Here is a 22,625-nt window from a genome sequence, read left to right on the forward strand (position 1 = left end):
CATATCATATCTGCCCAATTATATCACTTGACGGTTTTCGCTTCACAGTAAGTAGAATATGTACCACCTAAAACAGTATAAAGTAGGCTAAAACGTGTAAAATGTAAAGCATTTTGACTTTTTAAAAATGTTGGCAATTTTCTGACCTAACGCAAAGATTTCAAAAAAAAAATGGCTTCTTATCAATATCAAAAAATTATCGCCGTAAACTTAATATATATACAAACCGAACTACCGAATTTATGGTTCTCCATTATCCAGGAAAAGAGCAGAAACAACTCCATCATAAATCTTCATCCGAATTTAAATGGGGCAAATATTTCGTGCTTTTTTGAAAGTAGATACACAACGCTATTTGGTCCAAGTCTGTCTACTTCTCTACTTAACATATCATGTGAGTACTGTGTCTGTATACTTATTGCTCTCGTTCATAATTTCAATGACAATGCTATTTCTTTAGTTGGGCCATATCCACCTATAGGATTTACTTCACTGTGCTACTTCAACAACGGCTCGATCAGATTCTATTCCAATCCAGCCTCAACAGAAAGAATACTAAGTTTATGGCGAGGTAATAACCAGGGTTGTAATGACTCGAGTCATGACTCGACTCGAGTCATTTTCTCAAAATACAGAAATGACTCGACTCGACTCGAGTCGATTTGTGTATTGACTCGACTTGGACTCGAGTCATTGCGCATGACTCGAAGCAAGTCATTGACTCGAGATTCAGACGGCCAAGACCGACATTTCATTGAAATTTCGGAGCCAACATATTATTGGGATTTCGTTTGTTGGTACTGGTGCTTGAAAATGCGACGAGAAAGTGCTAAAAGTGAGGAAAATTGATATATTATAAATGCGAACCATTCAATATAACCAAACAGAGTTAAAAAACTGGGTTTAGTAAGACTTTAACTGGAAACTGAGCAGTCAACACAATGACTTTGACTCGGACTCGAGTCATAATACCATGACTCGGAATCGGTCGTCCGTTTGCTGACTTGGATTCGGACTTGACTAGGTGGGAATTGAAAATGACCCGACTTGACTCGAGTCAAAAATAGGAAAGTGAGATTGACTTGTGACTCGGAGCCTTGTGACTTGGTTACAACCCTGGTAATAACTATGATATCGAACAAACAAGATATGTACAATATTGAGTTTGACCCACTAATTCCATCTTTTCAATATAGATCAGTGGTTCCCAACGTGAGCGATATCGCCCCCAGGGGGCGATTTGTCGGTCCAGGGGGCGAAAATAGCCAAGGGGGCGATAGGGGGCGAAAACGGACGAAAGGGGCGATAGGGGGGCGATTGCGCGTTGAAATGGCTATATTGGCGTCCATGACCGTAACTGTCACACCCAAACCCCCAATTGAGATAGGGCCGGAGATCGAAGGAAGCCCACAATTTTTTCGTGAATTACCATTATTTATTTTGGAAATCTAGGCAACTTTTTCAAGAAATTTTCGCGCTACGCGCCATTTCGTGGTCACATATTTCTTGCTTATTGGATACCCTTCCTCCAAGAAATAATACGCATGAGTTATAGATATGGGCATCTCGGCGTCAGCCAGTAACACACCATGACGCACCAAGACATATGAAGTTTCAGGCCATGTAACAAGCAACTCCGAAAAGTGTGCCAGAACGAGAAAACCTTGGCGGAAAAGGACTGCCTTTATGCTGACCGACTTCGATATATATACGATATACATATATATTTAATTGTCCATAGGCGCCTAAACGGCTGGCGCCAAATGTTCCTGTCCTGGCATCCGGAAACCCACAAAAAATGTCATCTCGCAGTAAAAAAATAATTGCCAGTGCAGAAATGCCAATTTGAAATCGTGTGCATCGTTTATTTTAGTACGTATGGGCGATTTGAATATATTTTGACATAGCAGACAGGTCACGAAATGTCATTACGTAACGAACTCATTATACCCACGGGTCCGCCCGAATATGTTCAATTATTATTTACGGGCTCTACATTTTCCAAGACACCTCACTCAGTTTTACCGGTAAATCGGAATACATGAGCAGAGAGAGGATAAAAAATGGACAGCAATATATATGCAATTTCGGATCATATTGACCGATTCAATCGTGAATGATAGAATTTTTCGCGCTTCGCGCGAATTAGGCCATCTAACAATTTATGCTGAGAAGTAGCGGTAAAGAGGTATCGGGGCGGTTTGGTCTGAGGGGTGCAGAAGTTTTCTTTATCGCCATATGGTGATGGGTGACAAGACCAACGTATTGTGGGGGGGGGGGGTGACGAAGTTCTGTTACGGTCCTTTTGGAATCAAGTCGGAGAAATAACCTTTTTTGTTAGTCAACTCACCAAAATCTAGCTGGAAAAGTGTAATTTCGAGGTCGAGCCGAAAATTTGACCTTTTTACTTATTCATCTCGCCGGTGATTTCAGTCTGTATGCCCATTTTTCGGTTCCCAATATTTCGGGGGCGATGATCGGTGTGGACTTTGAAAAGGGGGCGATGAGTCGAAAAAGGTTGGGAACCACTTATATAGATATTACCCACTTATGAAATAACACCTTCAAAGTATGAGTCTTTATTGGTGGCGACAACAGGTCAACTCTTCAAAATTGATTAATAATACTGTGGCTCTCAAACTTATCTGGCGACCGGATTTTAGGACAAATTATTCGCAACGGTGAACTAATTAATTAAATTAAAAATAAATCAGAATGCAATTACAACTTAAAACAATGAATTGTAACTTTACTTAATTGATAAATTTTCATATATCCCTGGAACTTCGCTGCTGTCTTTTTTATATTACATCTGTTGTGGTTCTATTTAAAATACAGCAAAGTAAAGTATGTTAACCCGATTTTGTCGGGTGTGTGTTTTGTAGAAAAAGATTGGGATCTCACGTTTCGCTAAATTTTATTATACTGTGAAATATCGATTGGTTGCGCTTTCATAGTTTGTAAAATTTTGTTGAATAATTCTCATCAGCTTTTATGTTGCAAAACATACTTTTCAAAGTTTGGTTCAACACTTTCGACATTATCATGATAAGTCAGCAAGTGTTCTAAATCCCGTTCCAAATTTCCGAATTATACGTGTCTGATTTCTGTCTCATTAGTATGGCAAGTTTTTGCAACTTTTGCAAGTTTTTTTGTATAGCTTCCGGCAGCTTCCTAAATACTCGGAAGCTATGTAGAATTCTGTTTTACGATGTTTGAAGGAATCCTATAGTGCAAGTTTTTGCAACTTTTTTCCATTTCTTTTTCATGCAACATTTTGCAACACTTTGGAACTTTGTCCATTTTTCATGAAAATATTTTCGATTTTGCTGAAATACACGGTCAAATTCGACTGAAATACCGTAAATCGGCACTGAAGTAACAGTCTTACGGATATTTCGGAATCTGAACCGGAAAGTTTACCTTTTTTCAGTCAATCTTGTAAGTTGACCTTTTGTTTTAGTCAACCGAGCAAAATGATCTTTTGATGCAACTTTTGTGAAAAAATAAATGCAACTTTTTACTGCCACTTCTGTCAAATATAAATGCAGCTTTCCACTGATTTACCTGCAACAAAAACTTGCCCTACTTATTAGCAATTGAGAAGAAAATTAAAATATCTTTGTCCGGGGAAATGATGCCGACTGGTAGTTAAGAACCACTGGTATAGTTTATCTGCATTCCTATTTCAGGTGAAAATGAAAAAATACCGGCAACTATTACTGAATGTTGTGAGATGAACTATGGTGTTGTTGGACAATTGATTGCGCCTAACATGGTTAGTGAATTTCCTCTTTTTATAGAGTTCATGCCACGCCATAATATGCTTCGCTTTAGTCAATAACAGGTTCAGATGTCAGATTACAAAGAAACTATTCCGGCAGAATTGAGCATTTCAACGTTTCACCTTGTCCAATCGCAACAACTGCTACTACACACGTGACTACTACTACTACTTTAGAATCGGATTCAGACTCAACTTTAACGCAAGATGTCGATGATAAAAATTCAAAAGACTTCACCGTGGTTGCCATACTTGGCATCGGAATTTTTCTATTGATGACGTTTACTCTTATGATCATTTTTCGTTCGAGGCGGCGAAATAAGGGTAACACGCTATTTGATTTTAATTCCTGTAACTTAATTCACAAAGAATGACATTACTCTAGAAAAATCAAAATCCGGAGATGACAGATTGGAAAATGCTAATCCACTTTATGAACAGTCACATGTTTCTACTGTGCTACCAAAAGTTAATGACCAGGTGAAGCCACTTTATGAAACCACGCATACGAACAGAAGCGGATCAGATGTTTATTCAGTTGTTGATAAAAAGAAAGGTAAATTATTTGATCAGCAAATTGAGAAATATTGACAAGTGTTGAATAGGTGTTAGTGAAACCATATTGAAGGAGCTTGCTATAAGCGGGAGATTTGTATGCATATGCTGACTAAGCAAGCAGTAAAATCACAAAGCATAAAGCATAAGCATAAAATCCACTGTAAAACAGAGTCAAAAAGTTTCCAACCCTTCCCGATTATAGAGCTAAAATCTCGATTGTGTATCACCTGATTATGTAATCTATGGTATATGCTTAACATACCCATGATCCTTGGTTTCTGAAATGCTGTCTAGCTTTGCAAGTCATGAGGATTTACAAAATGGTATCCTCAGTCTTATAGGGTATTGGTTACTGTAGCGGCGTAGCCTACCGTAAGCTAGTGATCACGCCTTGATCGCACAGGCCTCAGGTTGTATTTCTGACAGCTATCCTTCGTGTAAGAATCCAGCCGTGCACGAGCAAAGACGTAATCTGATAGCGGTCCCAAAATCCCGGTAAAATGAGTATGGAAGAAATATATCCACGTGAAGCGCAAATTATTGTCAGGATGAGTGATCTAATGTGGCGAATCCTTACCCGGGAAAAGTCCCCTCTCAATTCATATCTCTTCGTGAATAGTCCTAACATATTTCACCGCATAACATGTACTTATCATGTGATGTTCACGGCATCTGGCGAAAACCCTCCAGACTTGTTGGAAATTTGGTATTAGGTTTAGGCTGATGCACAATTGCACAGTGCGGTCGAAAAATATAGGAGAGTATAAATATGCGACTAATTATAGGGGCAAGATGGAATTATCACGTGTGATTTCAATTATCTGTTACGTTGATTTAGGCACGCTGAAATCAACTGAATCAGCATCATCAGAAACTGTGACTTATGCAGTTGTGGATAGAAACAACAAAAAGAATACAGGTAAACCTCCAATTTATATTTGTTTTGAAAAGGAGCCTTGAATTCCACCATCTGCTACGTTGATTCAGACGCGCAGAAATCAACTGAAGTGGCTACATCTGAAGGTGCAACTTACGCAGTATAGAAACACTAAAAAAAGTACAATGATTTGCAAAAATAGAGTGCAATTAATTCGGTCAGGATACATTTATGAAGTGTGCTCATCCTATAAACTTTTACGTTTATTCAGGTCCTCAGAAATCCAATGTACCGGTCATATCTGGCGCTGAGATTTATGCGGTAGTGGATAGAAACAACAAAAAGGCTACAGGTAAGTTGCAATGAACATTAACATTCGTTTTAAAAGTGACATTCGACCACCATCCGTTACGTTGATTCAGGTGCACCGAAATCAACTCAGTCGGCGACATCCAACGTTGCAAATATTGCAGTTTATAATGGAAAAATCAAAAAGGATTAAGTTGCAATGTAGCATAAATATAGGACACATTATATAGAGAGGTTACAGTTATAATGTGTGCTTTCTGCAATCTTAATCGTCTATCCAGGTGTGCATCAATCAAAGAAATTAACCAAACCTTCCACGTCCCATGTTGCAAATTCATCGTTTGTGGATATAAACAACAAAAATACTGACGCTATAGCGAGCATTTATTTCGAGAGGGTCATTTGAATCTAATTCCACTATCTGTTACGTTGCTTCAGATGCACTTAAATCAAATGAATCAGCTACGTCGGAAGGTGCAACACGCGCAGTTGTAGAGAGAAACCCCAACAAGGCTAAAAGTAGGGTTACCATATGTCCTCCTGTAGGAGGATTCTTCCTCCTTTTACAGAAAATCGGAAATGTGCTCCGATGACGCCTAAATGTCCTCCTTTTTTGGAAATCCACCCGCTTTTATAATTTTGAGAGCTAGAAAACGCCAGAAATGACGCGAAATCTTTATTACGGACGTGCAAGCGGGTCCTTTGAGAGTAGGACTGGTCAAATGACCTCTCTTAGTCGGCAAAAAGTGGGTAATCCGGAAGTCGAGTGGAAGTAATGATAAAACTTCTAGTACAAATTTTAGAATCAGCAGTTTCCACTGTGGTCGACTACAGAACTCATACCTATTTGTTGGTTGTATGTCCCGGCCCAACCTCGCCCCGCGTAATCGGTGCCTAAAAAAGCCTAGAAGTACCCCGTGGTACAAATCGGTAGATACAAGATCCTGATGAAGAGTATCGACCTTGTGTATAGAGTGACCATTGCGCAATGCAATCGAAATACCAGGAATAGTAAAACAACAACGTTTTTCAGACCCGCAGAAATTCACCGAATTGGTAACATCTGACGTTGAGACTTACGCAGTCGTGGATAGAAAAAATAAAAAGGCAACAGGTATGTTGCAATGAACATGAATATACGTTTTGAGAGTGGCAGTCGAATCAAATTATACTATAAGTTACGTTGATTCAGGCGCACCGAAAACAACTAATTCGACCTCATCCGATGTTGCGATTTACACAGTTTTGGATAGAAAAAACAAAAAGGCTAAAGGTAGGCCTAGTACAGCATAGATATGGGATACATTATTCGGATGAATCCATCAACAGTGCTTCATGATATCTGTTACATTAACTCAGGTGCGCAGAAATCAAAGACATCGTATGAATTGACCACGTCTTGCGTTGCTACTGCAGTTATGGATAGAACCAACGAAACCGTTGAAGGTACAGTTGAATAAATATAGGATAAATTATTTGGACGTAATAAATTGATCAAGTGTTCTTTCTACCACCTGTCTCGTGTATTCAGGTGCGGTGAAATCAACTGGATCGACCATACCGGACGTTGAAACATACGCAGTTGTGGATAGAAACATGAAAAAGGCTACAGGTGCGATGGAATGTTTGACAGTAGCCTTCGAACTCATAAATGCTGAATAACAATTATAGGTGTGGGGTGTGACGATGATCGCCGACCTAGGAAGAAATGAATGGACATGAATGTGCAATAGGGCTCTTCAAAAATGACTTTTTTCTCAAATCGTACTTGCTACTGGATAGAATTGTAAGATTACCTAATTTAAGCCTACACACAAAATTTGGTTCAATTCCAGCCAGTAACCGCTTTGCTACAGGAGAAGAAAGTTTCTATTTATTGTATAAAAATGAATGATAAAAAATTGGAAAATTTTCTGTTCACCCTAGTACAGTGTTGGGCTGTCACTTTTCACCGTCATTCTAGGCAGGGCGTAACCGTACTGGGACTTGTTACTACAAGCCATTTTTATACTTTGTCTTCGTAGCTTTTCATCATCGTTCTAGGCAGGGCGTAACCGTACCACTCTTCATTTTCGTCTTTGATGGGATTCGAACCCCGTCTTCTCTGGGCGGCGCGGCAAGCAAGCGCAGTACTCTTACTCATTAGGCCACGACCCCAATAAAATGTTAGGCTGTCTATAGAAACAATACTCACCCAATTTGGTTCAACTCCAACCATTGGAAGCGGAGTTATTGCCTTCGAAAATTTGGATTTGAATAAAATAGTATTTACGGTGACCGATTCTTTGTTTATTTATTGTAGTTGTGCTCACCGTAAATATTATTTTATTCAAATCACAATTTTTCGACGGCAATAGCTCCGTTTCCACAGGTTGAATTTTAATCAAATTGAGTGAGCATCGTTTCTATAGACAGCATAACACTTTGATGGGGTGAACCTAATGTTTTTAATATTTATTTTTATATAATAAATAGAAACTTTCTTCTCCTGTAGCAAAGCGGTTACTTGCTGTAATTGAACCAAATTTTGTGTGTAGGCCTAATTTAGGTAACCTAACAATTTTATCAAGTAGCCAGTACTATTTGAGAAAAAAGGTTATGTTTGAAGAGCCTTAATGGATAATGCCCAACTGGACATGAAGTAATTGAAAGTGGAAATGATTATATTCAAATTGAGACAATCGATTTATTCGAGTACCATTACTAGGCCGTTTTCGGCCAAGAATTGCTTTATGAACGGAGAATTTGGTTTAGAAATACACCTTCTCCATAAAGTAAGTGACAACAATCTTCAAAATTGCGATGTATCGTATACTCTAGAACAGGGGTGGGCAAACTTTTGAGCTCGAGGGCCGCATTCAACATTTGAATCCATTCGCGGGCCGCACTATATAAAATTGGGATTATAAACCAAAACGCAATATTAGTATTTGATTATATAGTGATGACATGAACATAGTATATGTGCTTATTTTTTAAAAAAAACATTGCTTTGGTGATATCTTACACGCGTCAGAAACATAGTCGCGAGATTTCATAGGCTGGCCGACCTCAATAACCAACTTGTCAAAACTATAGAGATAAAAGTCGGTAAACCCGATTCTTAGAACAGGATTGGAATTTAAATCTATGAGGAACAATCCGTTCATAGATTTACTGATTCCACTTTGGCCTAAATTCCAGAACACACAATGCTGACAGCATCATTACCATGTTTGCTTCAAACACGCGGGTGTAGAGAAAATAATAATACCCCAATTATACGCATACACAGAACAAATCTACCTCTAAGACTCGAGCGAATCGTTTTTTATAAGCACATCCCTGAAATAATTAAAACAGGATTACCCTATCTGAAATCACACTCGTGATCCGAAATATGTCATCTCGTTTAGGATTTCTGTGATGTTTAGCAGTTGAAATCTTTTAAACTGTGTGGGCCTTGAGATCGGGCTGTCGCGCAGCAAAATTTAAAATTAAATGTAATATAGAAAATATTAACCTTGGAACAGTGGTTCTCAAACTTTTTATGACACGTCCCGCCCCCCCCCCCCCCTTATGATGGTGAAAGATTTCACGCACCCCTCATTGTCATATCGCAAAACGCAGCCAGGATGCTAGCGAAGCTAATAAATAGTTTGATGTAATGGAAGGTTACGATTGTGGATGAGAGATTTGAAAATGCGAAATTCATACAAAATACAGAGCAATAACTATGAGTTGTATGTAAATCGCGCCTAGCGCGAAAATTTTTTCAGTTGACCTTAGCTTCACGCCCCCCTTCAGATGCTTTCACGCTCTCAAGGCGTTGCCCCCAGTTTGAGAACCACTGAACTATCATGGTGAAATATACCACGAAAAAAGTTTAATCAAGTCCCTGCATTTTTAGTACGCATTCTATCAATATTTTTAAAAAGTTTCTTTAGACTCTCGCGGGCCGTAGTTTGCCCACCATTGCTCTAGAATTTACTGGTGCTTGAATCCACCTAGAACATTGAGCTTCTGTGAGCAGAAGTGATACTTAGATGAGGTGAAAATCGGTCATTTCAGTTGCTCGCCTATAGTCTCTCTTCATTTTGTGTTAAATTTTTTACTGTGTGAGAATTAGTTGCAACCGTTATGTTTTCTTATACTATATTCATCACAAGTCATGACTTGCTGACTTGCTCAAGAGTGTCAGTTCAAAAATCGTCTGGTTTCAATATATTGTGAATATTTTCAGAATGAATATAATAAAGTATATAATCAAAACCAATTTTGCGGGAGATTGCGTTAAGGTCTCTAACGTAATTTGGGGGCGGCGCTGAATGCATATCTGGTGATATTTTGTTAATGTACCATTGTTGAGATAATATATAAATTAAACATAAATTGGCTCAAGTCGATTAGGTCACCAAAAATCGCGACTCGATTCAGACTCGATTCGTTACTACCTGCTTCACATATTCCTAATTATTTTTTTCGAGTCGCATGTCACGATGATTTTTCTGCCACATCTTATGCATGTTTTCGTAAATATTGTCAACAAATTTCATGCTGTTATTCTACAATATGCCTACGACCTATTACGGACGTTATACGTAATGCTTGGGAAAAATACAGGAATAAGTTTGACAACGAGCTTAAGAGATAAATGCAAGTTTGCCAGTATGTCTTCAATCGCAAAACACATATTCCGCACATCTATCAAACCATTATATCTGTATCTCTATAGCATCCGCGCTCTACACTACCCTCTATGACAGTTATTTTCGTGATGCCATGTGCATTCTCTTCCACATTTGTGACTGGATGTTTAGGTGGCGGGCGTTTGAATAAGTGTAAGAAGCCATGGTTGTATTGTGGATCATCATCTACTTCTACATATCTGCCGAAAAATATCCCTTTTGCCTGCTACCGATCCTATGAAATTACAGTGTGTCATTGAGATGTGGTACCGCCTAGCAGAACTAGTGGAAACATGTATCTTGTGATCACCTAAGACAGTAGATAGTCTAACTAGGTCCTATATACCATACCTGTGTTGTTCCAAATCTTTGATATGCTATTTTCATGATATAGCCTGAAAGCCTAAATTGTTAAGTGCTTTTCATTGCTTACCGCCCGTGGCACAAAACAATAGTCATGATAGAAGCACCGTTCTCCACAGGTTTCAAATTACAGTAGTAATATGTAATATGTTAGTAGACCGCAAATGTAAACATAATTTGTTTGAAAAATTAGTCATCTACATGAAGAGATATCCGTATTATGATTGGTACATATATCGTCCATTGAGTTTTAGCTGCCTTGCTTCATTTTTGTTTTGATTTTATTGCAGCTCTTCCGCGAACTCGCGGTGAGTTGCGTGGCGTGCTTATTTATTTAATGATTCCACTGGAGGTGGTGGAGGTGCTAACATACAGCAAATTGCCTTATCATGATCTTTAATGTGGGCAGGCGCCTCCGCCCGACCCACCCACGATCTGTTTGTTTAATTACTCTTCTAAATGTTGTAGACATATTATTGCAGGTTGTTTCAAGACTCTGCGAGCAGCCTGGGTGTTATTAATGAATGATATTGAGAGCTTCTGGTAACAAACGGAGTTAATACACGATAAATTCAAATGACGTAATTTGCTCTCCTAATCGGTCACATTATTTCCTGCGTGTCATACGCCCATGCGTACTTTTTGGTGGCCTCAGCAGTTGCTTATGTGAGGTTCGAAGGACGATTTGCTGCTTGCAACGGGAATATATAGAGAAGGCCTATACAAGTGAGAAGACGTCGCAGTACAATATTCTATTGTTATTCATCATTGAGACAACGCACGGCCCAATGTTGGTGTTTGATATGCGTTAGCAAGCATACCGTTTTTCTCTGTCCGGTCTTAACGATATGAAAAATGATAAGAACTGTTCTATTAGACTATCGCCACGATTGGAAACGAGTATATGCTTTACACGAGAGCATGGCAAGCCAAATTATTTGACTCGTACGATATATTATAATCACGTTATAGCAAAACGTTAAGCATAAGTTTTCCAAAATGGAAAATCATGACACCTCCGGGACGCGAGCTGATCAGCTATGACTTTGTTAGAAAGTCGCAATCCTACACTACACCACGTACAGCCGAAGGCGATTAATGTTTACTTCTGAACCTTTATATTCATCTTCAATTGAATTGATTTCACTAGTTTTCATGAAACTTAGTCCGAAGGGAGTCAGATTCTAAGTGGTATGGTGTCATGATCCCAATGTTTTTCAAACATTTTATAGCCCAATCCAAATCTGAGTTTCACTAAAATCTCACGACTCAAGCCTGATACGCCGAAAGAAATTCATTCCTAGTGGTAATATGCTATAAGTTTTACGTGCATGTTTGAAATAGAAAAGATAAAAGAACCAGTAACATGCTTAGCGGTTCTATGAACATCATTTATTATAAAAAATCATTGATTCAGTGAGATTAATATCGTCATAATTTCTCCTCCCGTCGTATTTTCAATGCATACGTACATCGATGGTTTCATACCTTGTTATATGACAACCTCCTTGCCGGGAATTTTAAACCCGGGATCATTTAAAACGGCGTTCGATTTCATAAGACTAAGAACTGAAAATAAATATGAGCCCATATACTAATATTCAGCGAAGGGCACCAAACCCCTCAATTGAAGGGGCAAGCTCGAATGTGGCGTAAAATTATTTCTTATATCAACATAAAGTGGAAATATTCGGAGCATGTTGTACTTTTCTTGCACATTTTCTTCGCACTAAGCGCAATTTATCCTCACCGCATTCTTGATCTTTAATATGGGTAGGCCTATAAATAGATATTGGGTTGGTGAAATGCCTTGCTTGAAACGACAATTATCACAGAACTAAAAATATTTGGCACACCAATTTGTAATATTTGAACGTTGACATATTTCGGCTTGCTACATACGAAAAGTTGTCGAACCCTCCCATAACGATTTCGTCTCCCTTATAAACTGTTCATTCTTGTTTCTTTACGATGCTTTCGTCGCTTAAGTGACGTGATTATCACAAATAAACACCCCTATATCTTCTGTATAATTCGTTTATAAAAACAGTCATTTGTACCGCTACGGTATGCGGTGTTAAACGAGGTCTCATTGTGATGAAACTCAAATGCGACGACCAGCGCGGATGCTAGCATTAGCAAGCTTACGATCTCTTCCTAGCGGATAGAAGCATCAACCACTGCATTCAATTTGACATAAGTATAAAGTCAGCTATACCATGTAGCGCCATGCAGTGCATCAATGATTAAATATATTAATTTCGTAAATTGCCTATTTCAATGCAATGCCGGCACACGATGCGTATACATTGGGTTACGTACATGCAGAGGCGGAAAAAGTTCTGCTCAGCGTCTGTTACTTAGGTAATAGCCAAGTAGAAGTCACGTCGCAAATTTGTGTACTCAATTACAACTAGGACTGAGCACAATGATTCGAGCACTCGAATCTGAATCGAGCAATAATTATAAAAAGTTAATTTATCAACGAAAATTACATTTTCGACATTATTTTTAACTGTTGTAGCCTTGAAAACCTGACTGATTGTATAATAGCACAGAAAGCATGTATTACAGAGCTACAAATCACATCTGTGGTGTACAACAGGCAGCATATTTTTTAATGTAGAGTAAAAGGTTCGTGTATGAACTTTCCATATCTGTCATACTATCATCACATCATGAGAGATAATCCTCGAATACCCGACTCGAAGCCTAATACTCGATTTGAAATCGAATTATTCATATAGTATATTTTCCTAAACATGAAAAGACTACTTCAAGTTAAGCAGAGAATGGACGCATGAACATAAACTCAATTAGGTACAGTAGAGCTCAAAAGTTTTTTTCCCGTGTGGTCGCATAACATTCTTTTATCAGTTAATAGAAGGAGCCTGCCTTAGAGACTGCTCGGTGTATCTTCGTGAGTATCATAAAACGACGTATGACACTACTTCAGTTACTTTGATGCAGGGACAATGTCACCCAATTAATACGACTAGAGCCCAACCGATTATCGGTTTGCCGATAATATCGAGTTGATATCACACATTGAAAGAATTGTCGGTATCGACCATTGGATGTGCAAAAATATCGGCAATTTTTGTGACGTCACGACATTGTGGTGGGAAGTCAGTAAATTATAATCCTTGACCACTAGACTGGGAATATTGATGCACTTCATATAGCTTACACTTTCAAGGTGTCCAGATGCAGTCTTTCTAGTTTATTTCATGTTCGAGTTTGAAAATGGCTGTATATCTGTTGGTATAAATGCACAGAAGTTTTGCAGGTTGATTCCCCTTGTTTGAATATCGCTGGAATATATCGGTGTTATCGGTGAAGGTGGAAGATATCGGATTTATCGGTATCGGCCAAAAAAAAAACAATATCAGTCGGGCTCTTATTATGACTATTTCACTTATAAAAATTATGCAAGCATATTCGAAACTTGCGACATGTAAAATGTGAATAACTGATCTAAATATCAATTATGGATGTGGTGTAAAACAGAGCCACTAGAGCAGGGGTTGTCAAAGGATGGGCCATAGCCCACTGGCGAGCCACAGGAATAATTTGAGGTGGGTCACGGACATATTTGGAATATTGTAGAATTAGTGAAAGTTTAACTGTATTTGTTATGTTCATATATTCATAAATAAATTTTATTATCAATTGTCAACTCACTGTGGAAGTATACGGTACCGCTGCAACGAATCATAATGGATGAGTGATTTAGCATTATGCATTATTCTTTGGAGTGGGTCTAGAAATGTCTGGCCTTGAAGTCTTTGTACATGATGTAAGAGTAACATGAATTGATTGTATCATCGGATATAATTTTCTGACATCGCAACTTCAACCAGGTACATTAGATTCCGCACACATTATACAGCGAGCATATTCAAAAATTCTTGCTCCGCTGCTCTGTGGTATTCCATTTTCATCAGAGAATTTGAAGTGAGCCGAGGATTGATATAATATTTCCCACTGGCGGCTCGTGACAATATCGGGTGGTGGGGCAAGGGCTGCGAGCGACTTTTATCAACATGACGTCACAATGGCGTTTCCAACGTAAAAAAAGTAACTTTATGATGGTCACATGAATTTCCCGACAACAGTGATTTTAACGTAGGTGCCGCGAGAGGTTTGCCGGTGAGCCGTGACTTGAACTGTGGTAACAAATGTTTTATTCATTTATTTTTAATCAAAGGATTATTTTATAAAATGTACGTGAACTAAGAATCGTCCCTATGCCACGAATCAAGTATCAGGTCATCCTTAGTAGCATGCGTTATGATTTCATGGTAGAGTTATAGATTACGCAAATCGATAGAACCTAATTTTTCTAAGCCCGTCCGAAAGTGTTTCGTACACGATCCTGGTGTGTTACGACCACTGAGCTGGTGGTTACGACTAGGGCTGGGCAAAATCGAGTACCTGAGTGATTCGATTCTGAATCACGTAATTTGCTTCGAGTCGAGTCGAGTAATCGAGTATCACTCATTATGACGTCACAACAAAATGTACTATGTTGAAGTCCAAACATGTACCTTTTATGCCACCACAAAGAACGTAATGCCTGTTATCTGTCGCATTAAAGATATTTGGTATTTTCTCGACCATATCGATTTCATAGCACTGTTGTGGGATGATCATGACTTCGGAAATGTGTTATTTCCAGTAACGTTCGCAGCTTTGTACTGTGTCTGGTATGCTGAGACACGACCTATCAAGGTTTCAACGCTTCCTCAGTGGAAAATAGTATCACAACTATAATTCTCGTCAGTAAATTAACTTTCAGTTGTGAGGACCTTATAATTTCAGTACTCGAAAAAATCGTCTTTTACTACTCGACTCGAATCATTAAAATTACTACTCGATTCAGATTCGAGTACTCGAATCATTGTGCCCAGCCCTAGTTACGACCAGAGATGGGCGGATTCCAAAATTTCGGGATCCGAATCTATCCGGATCCGGCTGGCAATTGGAAATTCAGACTCCAAAGTAATCCGGCAGGTGAATGTCCAGTTCGGAATCCGAAAAAATCCTGCCAGAACCATGCTAATTAATCATATCACAGCAAAAAAATCCGGCTAAAATCCGACCGTCACCCCAAATTCAAAATCCGGATCCAGTCCGGCCAGGTAAAAAAACATTGAAATCCTGGTCCGGCTGCCGAACCGGACTGTGGCCATCTCTGGTTACGACCAGGTGATAATAGCAACCAAAGCGGAGGCACCCGGCGTACGATTGGATCAATAGACTTAGCAACTTCTAGACCTCTCATTTTCGCTCTATAAAGGCAACTGCGTAAACTACGTACGGAGCGAAGATTCAATGCGATTCATGTTCGCACTTGACTTGACCTGACTAATTCCAATGACTAGAACTCGAGAGATTGCGTAAGCCTAACTGGAAAGGTCAACGAGTTCGGACACATACGCAATTGTTATCTCATAGATTGGGCCTGTCATATTGAATCCAGAACATCAATTTGAATTGTCTTTGAAGAACTATAAGGACAGCAGCCTCGGAACTTCGGTCTCGGAACAACATAGGACATTCTGGCCTTGAAACTGGAGACTGTGACAAAACACATACGGCTTTACTGTCTATAAGTCTGCTGCGAAATCGCCATTGGAAAATATATTAATCCATAAATACATGAATAAAAGCCGTAAACTTAGTATACTGTTACAAGAAATCATCGAGAAGTAGCATACGCAATCTCATAACCCATTCCGGTATGGTACACTGTCAAAATCAATACAAACAGACGAACACCGAACTTTGAGTAAAATAGATCGAGGAATAGGCTGATCGAATGATCAGCTGTTAGCCGACTTCGAAAATGAAATAACTATCGCATTTGACAGGGGATTGTAAGCAAATGGTTTGAAGGCCACAATTTCACAGCGAAATGGACATTGGCGAACATAAAATTAAGTGAATATTTGAATGCAAAACGAGAATCTTGGTTAGCTGTTTCATGCGATCATCGAGATATACCATTGGAAATATCATCACCGATCTCGTTATGGAACGCAGACTATAGATTAGCACAGACCGACACCGGCTTTTGCGTGAGATCCGCAATGACGTAGGTAGGCTAAGTATCAGATCAGCGCGCATCTCTACCATACTCGACCTCGAAAACGAAATAACTGCCTCAATCATTGAGTGTCAACTTTAAGACTTGGCACCGCGTTCGATACTAAAATCAAGACATACCGTGCAAAAGCTCATGACAGATCTAGGTATGGAACATCGTTAAAATCAATAGAGACCAATAACGGCTTTTGCGTAAATTTGTTAGCGATAAATGAAGAGTCAGCTCCTACTCGACTTTGGAAACGAAATTACCACCCACATAGTTCAGTGACAAACTTAAAACTTGTTACAGCGGTCGATACTAACAGGTACCGTGCCAAATCTCATGACCGATCTCCAGGCCGTGTTATTTTTGGCATTTCAGGAGCCAGATGCCAAAACTGCCAAAATTAAAAATTTGAAAATGCCAAAAATAACACAGCCTGCCAAATAGTGTATTTCGTTCATGGTTTTGTGTTAACAGGACCGCGTTACAAGCGAGAAGAGCGTTTGTGAATGGCAGGTTTCTTATTCTGGGTCCAGCCCACCCATTAGGGGTGAAAGCATGGTGTCTTAAATGGTGTGGGCACAGCGAGATTGAACGGCTGACTGCATTTGGTTTACGTCAGTAGTATATACGATCGCTCGCGAACTAACGTTTTTTGCATGGGGTAGTATAGGCGGGGTGGCGAGCGGCTGGAAAACCGGGGGTGGCGAGCGGCACTTATTTCTTATGGCGGGGGTGGCGAGCGGCTATTGCGTCTTATGGCGGGGGTGGCGAGCGGCTCTTATTTCTTATAGGCGGGGTGGCGAGCGGCTGGAAAACCGGGGGTGGCAAGCGGCTTTTATGTCTTATGGCGGGGGTGGCGAGCGGCTATTGTGTCTTGTGGTCGCACGGTAACCCATTTCAGCATAGACAGCGGTCGCACGCGGCTTCGTTGTTGGCATGTCGTACTTCGTGTTGAATATGTATCAAGTAAATAGTCATGTGAATGAACCTTTGTTAATGTGTATATCGTCGTGTATTATTACACGGTATCTACTGATTCACCATGTGTTCTTATGGGCGCGGTCGTGATTCGTACTTTCAGGCATCTCTAGTGCGGTGTTGAATATGTACGAGTCACCAACAATAACCGCACAAACGGAAACGCGGTTTGTTGTGAGGATTAAGCAGTGCGACCTATATTTCGAATGACCTGCGCGCTGAATTGTTTCACGGCCAACCGCGTGCTACTATCGATTATTACACTATTCCATTCAGTGCGAAATAGTTTGCTAAATCTAGGAGTCACTTCCAAGGTAATATTTTGGTAATTAGTTTACCACAGAGCCGGCGTAGACGGCGATTAGAATATCAACAATAACCGCGTTCACAAACTAACACTTCAAAAATGTGTGAAATAGTTTGCAAAACCCCGCGATCGCTGACAAGATAATGTCTCGGACATAACCATCTTTCGCGACTTGGTGTTACAGGCATATCGATCGCTCACGCGGTAAAATATTCGTAAGCATCACTCGCAGAATTATATTTTGGTAATTATTTTGTCACAGAGCCGGCGTAGACGGCGATTCCAACACCAACAATAACCGTGCACACAAACTAACACTTCAAAAAAGGTGTGAAATATTTGTAAAATGCTACGATCACTCACAAGATAATGTCCCAGACATAACCATCATTCGTGACTTGATGTTACATACATACCAATCACTCACAAGGTAATATTTTGATAGTTTGGTACGGAACTTGATTTCACTCGTAAGATTTATTAAGTAACGAATAACAGACCGCCAGTGTCGGTAACTTGAATAGCGACAAATTGTCACTTATTTCCGCTCTAACCCTAATCCTTTGTGAAGTGAACGCTTATTCAAAAGGGTGCTGTGATATAATTTTAAAATCCAACGACCACTCACCGGATAATGCTTCAGACATAGCAATCCCTCATACCCGCTCACAAGGTAATATTTCGGTAATTAGTTTGTCACAGAACCGTCGCAGGCGGTGATTCGAAAACCAACAATTTGTCACTCGCCCGCGATCGCTATATGTTTCACGCCTCCAGAATAGTGGCTGACTTTAGTTGCGTGATAAGATCCATGAAAATATTCAATCAATGTGTTAGTTTATCAACTTGAAATGAAACTCACTACACAAATTAAGTCGATTCGTATCTGAATGTTTTAAATCGGTACAACTCTAATCCTTTGACAAATCCCTTAACGCGTTTTTGTTGAATCGAACGTAACCGAATATTACTGACGCCGACTTTCAGCCGCATCGAATTATTCGCACATTCCGCGCCACTGTTTTCACACTTATAGAATCAATACCAACTATAACTCTACAAGAATCAAGAATCACAAGTATGTGCATTACACAGTTATTGTCTTTATTAACTTGAAATCAAACACTTAACAAAAACACGCAACTAATCATTTGGCAACTCTAGCATTACCAAAAAATTCCAGTATTGTTGATTGAAAATCCTTGAGTCATTATTATCAAAAATGTTATAGTACCGCATCGGAATCCATTCGCGGGATGTACTAAAGGTAAATCCAGATAATCCAAAATGAAATATTTGGACTTTGACAAACATGACTACCAACTTTGATCCAGTCACATTTCAAGATCATACTTTGAAACAATCCTTGAAACTTACAACTCTATTCACGACTGAGTTTTCCGTTTATCAAATAGAGTTTCAGTAAATACTATCGCGATATTTTAATGTGTTACTACACTAAATAGAATCAATCAATGAAATAGCACCTGTTGTAAATATTTCTAACTTGACAACCACTTGTGCATACCGCGATCGACTTGTGACGCGATGAGTTAAATCGTAAATCGGAATATTTCAATCTATTTGTCGAAACCTTGAACAAACTATCAGGTTATTTTTTTTTTGTTGTAATCGAGTGAACGGAAATAGTATTACGTCTCACATTTTAACATCTTCCCATACACAAAAGAGTAAAATACAAAAAAACCTTGTCAAGTCAATCCGTTTGTAACTTACCCAACCAAAGCAAAAAGTATCCTTATGAAAAGTAGACAAGACTACGCGAGTAATCACCACAATCCAAAATCCATAGCAAGTTCGGTTGTATTCATAGTCCACCAACTCGTATTTTTATTCAACTGTAAAAGTCGTTACTATTCCGCAAGACAAAGAAATTACTATGTGGTATATTTTCTAAGACAAAAGTAATTACTTCTCGGTGTCGGCGACTTGAGATTAACATATGTTTTGAGTATATGATATTTGAATGTCTGACCAACGTAGTTAAGAATTCATTTCTTACGATCGAACACTGGTGTTATATCTAAAGTTATCATTCTGTAAACATAAGGATTGATACATTGATGTGACATATGTAATAGTTGATCATGACTTGATTATTAAATTATTCGCGTTAATTAGACCCGACGTTGTGGTAAAGGTTATTATGACAGCAATAAACTTTTCACTATCATGGCTATTAACATATTGAGTTGTAAAACTATACGTGTCTAAAATGTTCTTGATTGACAAATCATTCCACCTTGGTACAAATCACTCTGGGTATCGCGGATATCAGAAAATACTTTACAAATGTAATCGTTTCAGTTACCAAGACTAAAGATGAAACAACAATTCCGTTTGCTGGTTAACAACCGGTGCAATACTTTATTGTCAGAATCAGTGGCAGTGAATTGAAACATACTCATCTTACGCAGTACGAGTAAATCACTTTGGACTCCGGGCGGTGTCGTTTAATCCGTGTTAAACTCTGTTCACACTCTCTGTCGAATGTGTGAAATGTAAAACATTACGAGGTTACACTCTAAGACTTTGATCAACAGAGAAACAATTTTGAATATCTTTACTGGATGGATCCTATTCAACCGACCTTGGTTAATACAAAACTCGTAACAATAATAAAATCGAAGTATGTGCTTCACTGAAATCTAGAAAAATGTGTTTGTATTGTTGTTCATAGTAGTGATATCGATTTGAACCTGCAGAATAATTGTCATCATTTAACCAAACTAATGAAAGTCGTTGTCAATTTGTATGATGTTGACTGAATGCATACTAGAACTATTTGTGCAACACACACGAGCAGAGAAATTGGAAATTTTCCCATTGTCATTCGTCAAAGTAAATGTCGTCACAATACTCAGTCACTAAAAGACCATATACTTGTATGTGATTGAATCACCAGCAATTAACTCGCTAATTCAAATCGTAAGGTAATTTCACGCACTCATCGGATATTAAACAACGTCGCTTTATCGGTGTGGGTCGGTTTTTCTAAATACAAATCATATCTGTCCAGTAGAAAACAATTTTCACGCACTTGGGTAATGAAACCAGTGTGCAATATCAATACAAGATATTTTCGTGACACAAAAAATAATCAACTTACCCGATATTCTCGTAAAACGAAACTGTACACAGGTTTCATGTTTTTTGTATGACACGGAATTAATACCGATCGAAGTAACCGTGTTGGAAATGACTTTCATACAAATACACTCTATGTGGTTAACATGCTCATCGATTCTATTGTGATCAATGTATACTATATGTATTCTGGATTCATTTCGATATGGCTAAACATGCAACCTCGACGGATACGAATTGTCACACACTCAACTAATACCATACCAAATAGTTATTTACAACAACCAAGACACAGAAAATTTGTTTTGGCCGTTTCGATTTTATTACTGGAGGTACTCATCACTTCGCTTAATACAATCTAGATTTAAACTCCATCGAACCTTTGGTGTCTGTCGTTTCGCTGGATACGAATTATGTTAGTCTAACAGTAAACAATTTTCACTATCTTGGATTATGAATTCAATGTGTTGGTGATCATTCATTATTTTGTTTGTATCAACTAGTTACTTTGTAGGGTATGAATGAGCACCCCCACAACTCTTACAAAAGTACGAAGGATATTTACATCACACAAAGTAGTCGACTTTACTTCGTATCCTCACACTACGAAACCAAATGGTTGTTTAGACTCTACAAACTTTTTTACACGAATGGTCACACATCTAAATATTCAAATAATCCAACACACAACTATAGTACTTACAGAAATATCATAGTTCTTGTAACAAAGGTGTTTATCGTAACTCCTACACAGTCATGATAGCCGTCCGAGTTTGACTTTTAGAAAATATTATATCGATACATCTTTCAAAAACAAAACCATGGTCACTGCTTGAGAGACCTGCCAATGATATCACAAAAATACAGTTACTTCCACAAAAGAGTATGTATTCGACTTACTTTCCACAAATCTAACACGCAAAACAATTTACTTTGCTAACGAAAAGTGCTGAGTCATCATATGATTGTCCTCACAACAATACAACTAAAACATACTATCATACAAAATGGTCGTTATAGTTTGCACCCCAACGGTACATCGTAAAAGTAACAAGTTTCGAGAATCCAGTTATTCAAAAAACGTGAAAGTGTTTCTACGCCAAGTCGTTATGTTGACGAAAGCGTATATTGTAATATCATGATCGATTTGCATTCGTTGGTCACAAACTGTCACTATACTCTAAATAATTATTTTTCACTCAAAAGCATACTTGTCACCATTCGTTTTCATCAAGTACGAGTTCAAGAAACTTACTTACTACGACATGAATTGTTATTTTTATGTTGTGTAAATAGGTAATCGTTATTTTTCGTAACACTTTATCAATGTCGTCGAGTTGTGCGAAAAGATTTACATGTGGTCTTGCGGTTTTAATCGAAGCACACATCATGATCTAATGTAGAGTCGTCTCTATTGTACAACAACTCGGTAATCGAAATGCATACATTAACATTTGAACAACGATCTTGTTTCGTCGCACCAAAAATATGTTCACTGACACAATACTCTGCACAAGACGTGCAAATCCTTTTCACCCTCATAATAGTATACCAACGACCACCGACGACAACCT

At 38.7% G+C, this 22,625-nt stretch overlaps 1 protein-coding gene across 1 annotated transcript in view; it reads left to right on the forward strand.

The window, feature by feature from the left end:
- Positions 1-291: 291 nt before the first annotated feature.
- Positions 292-22,625, forward strand: part of LOC145449993 (uncharacterized) — a 174,861-nt gene continuing 152,527 nt past the window's right edge. The window contains exon 1 of the mRNA XM_080328438.1: positions 292-394. The gene's annotated coding sequence lies outside the window, so the exon portion shown is untranslated. The remainder of the gene's footprint in view (positions 395-22,625) is intronic.

Source organism: Botryllus schlosseri, chromosome 11, assembly GCF_051294905.1.
Source record: "Botryllus schlosseri isolate E-star chromosome 11, Bs_hap1, whole genome shotgun sequence".
Taxonomy (NCBI): Eukaryota; Metazoa; Chordata; class Ascidiacea; order Stolidobranchia; family Styelidae; genus Botryllus; species Botryllus schlosseri.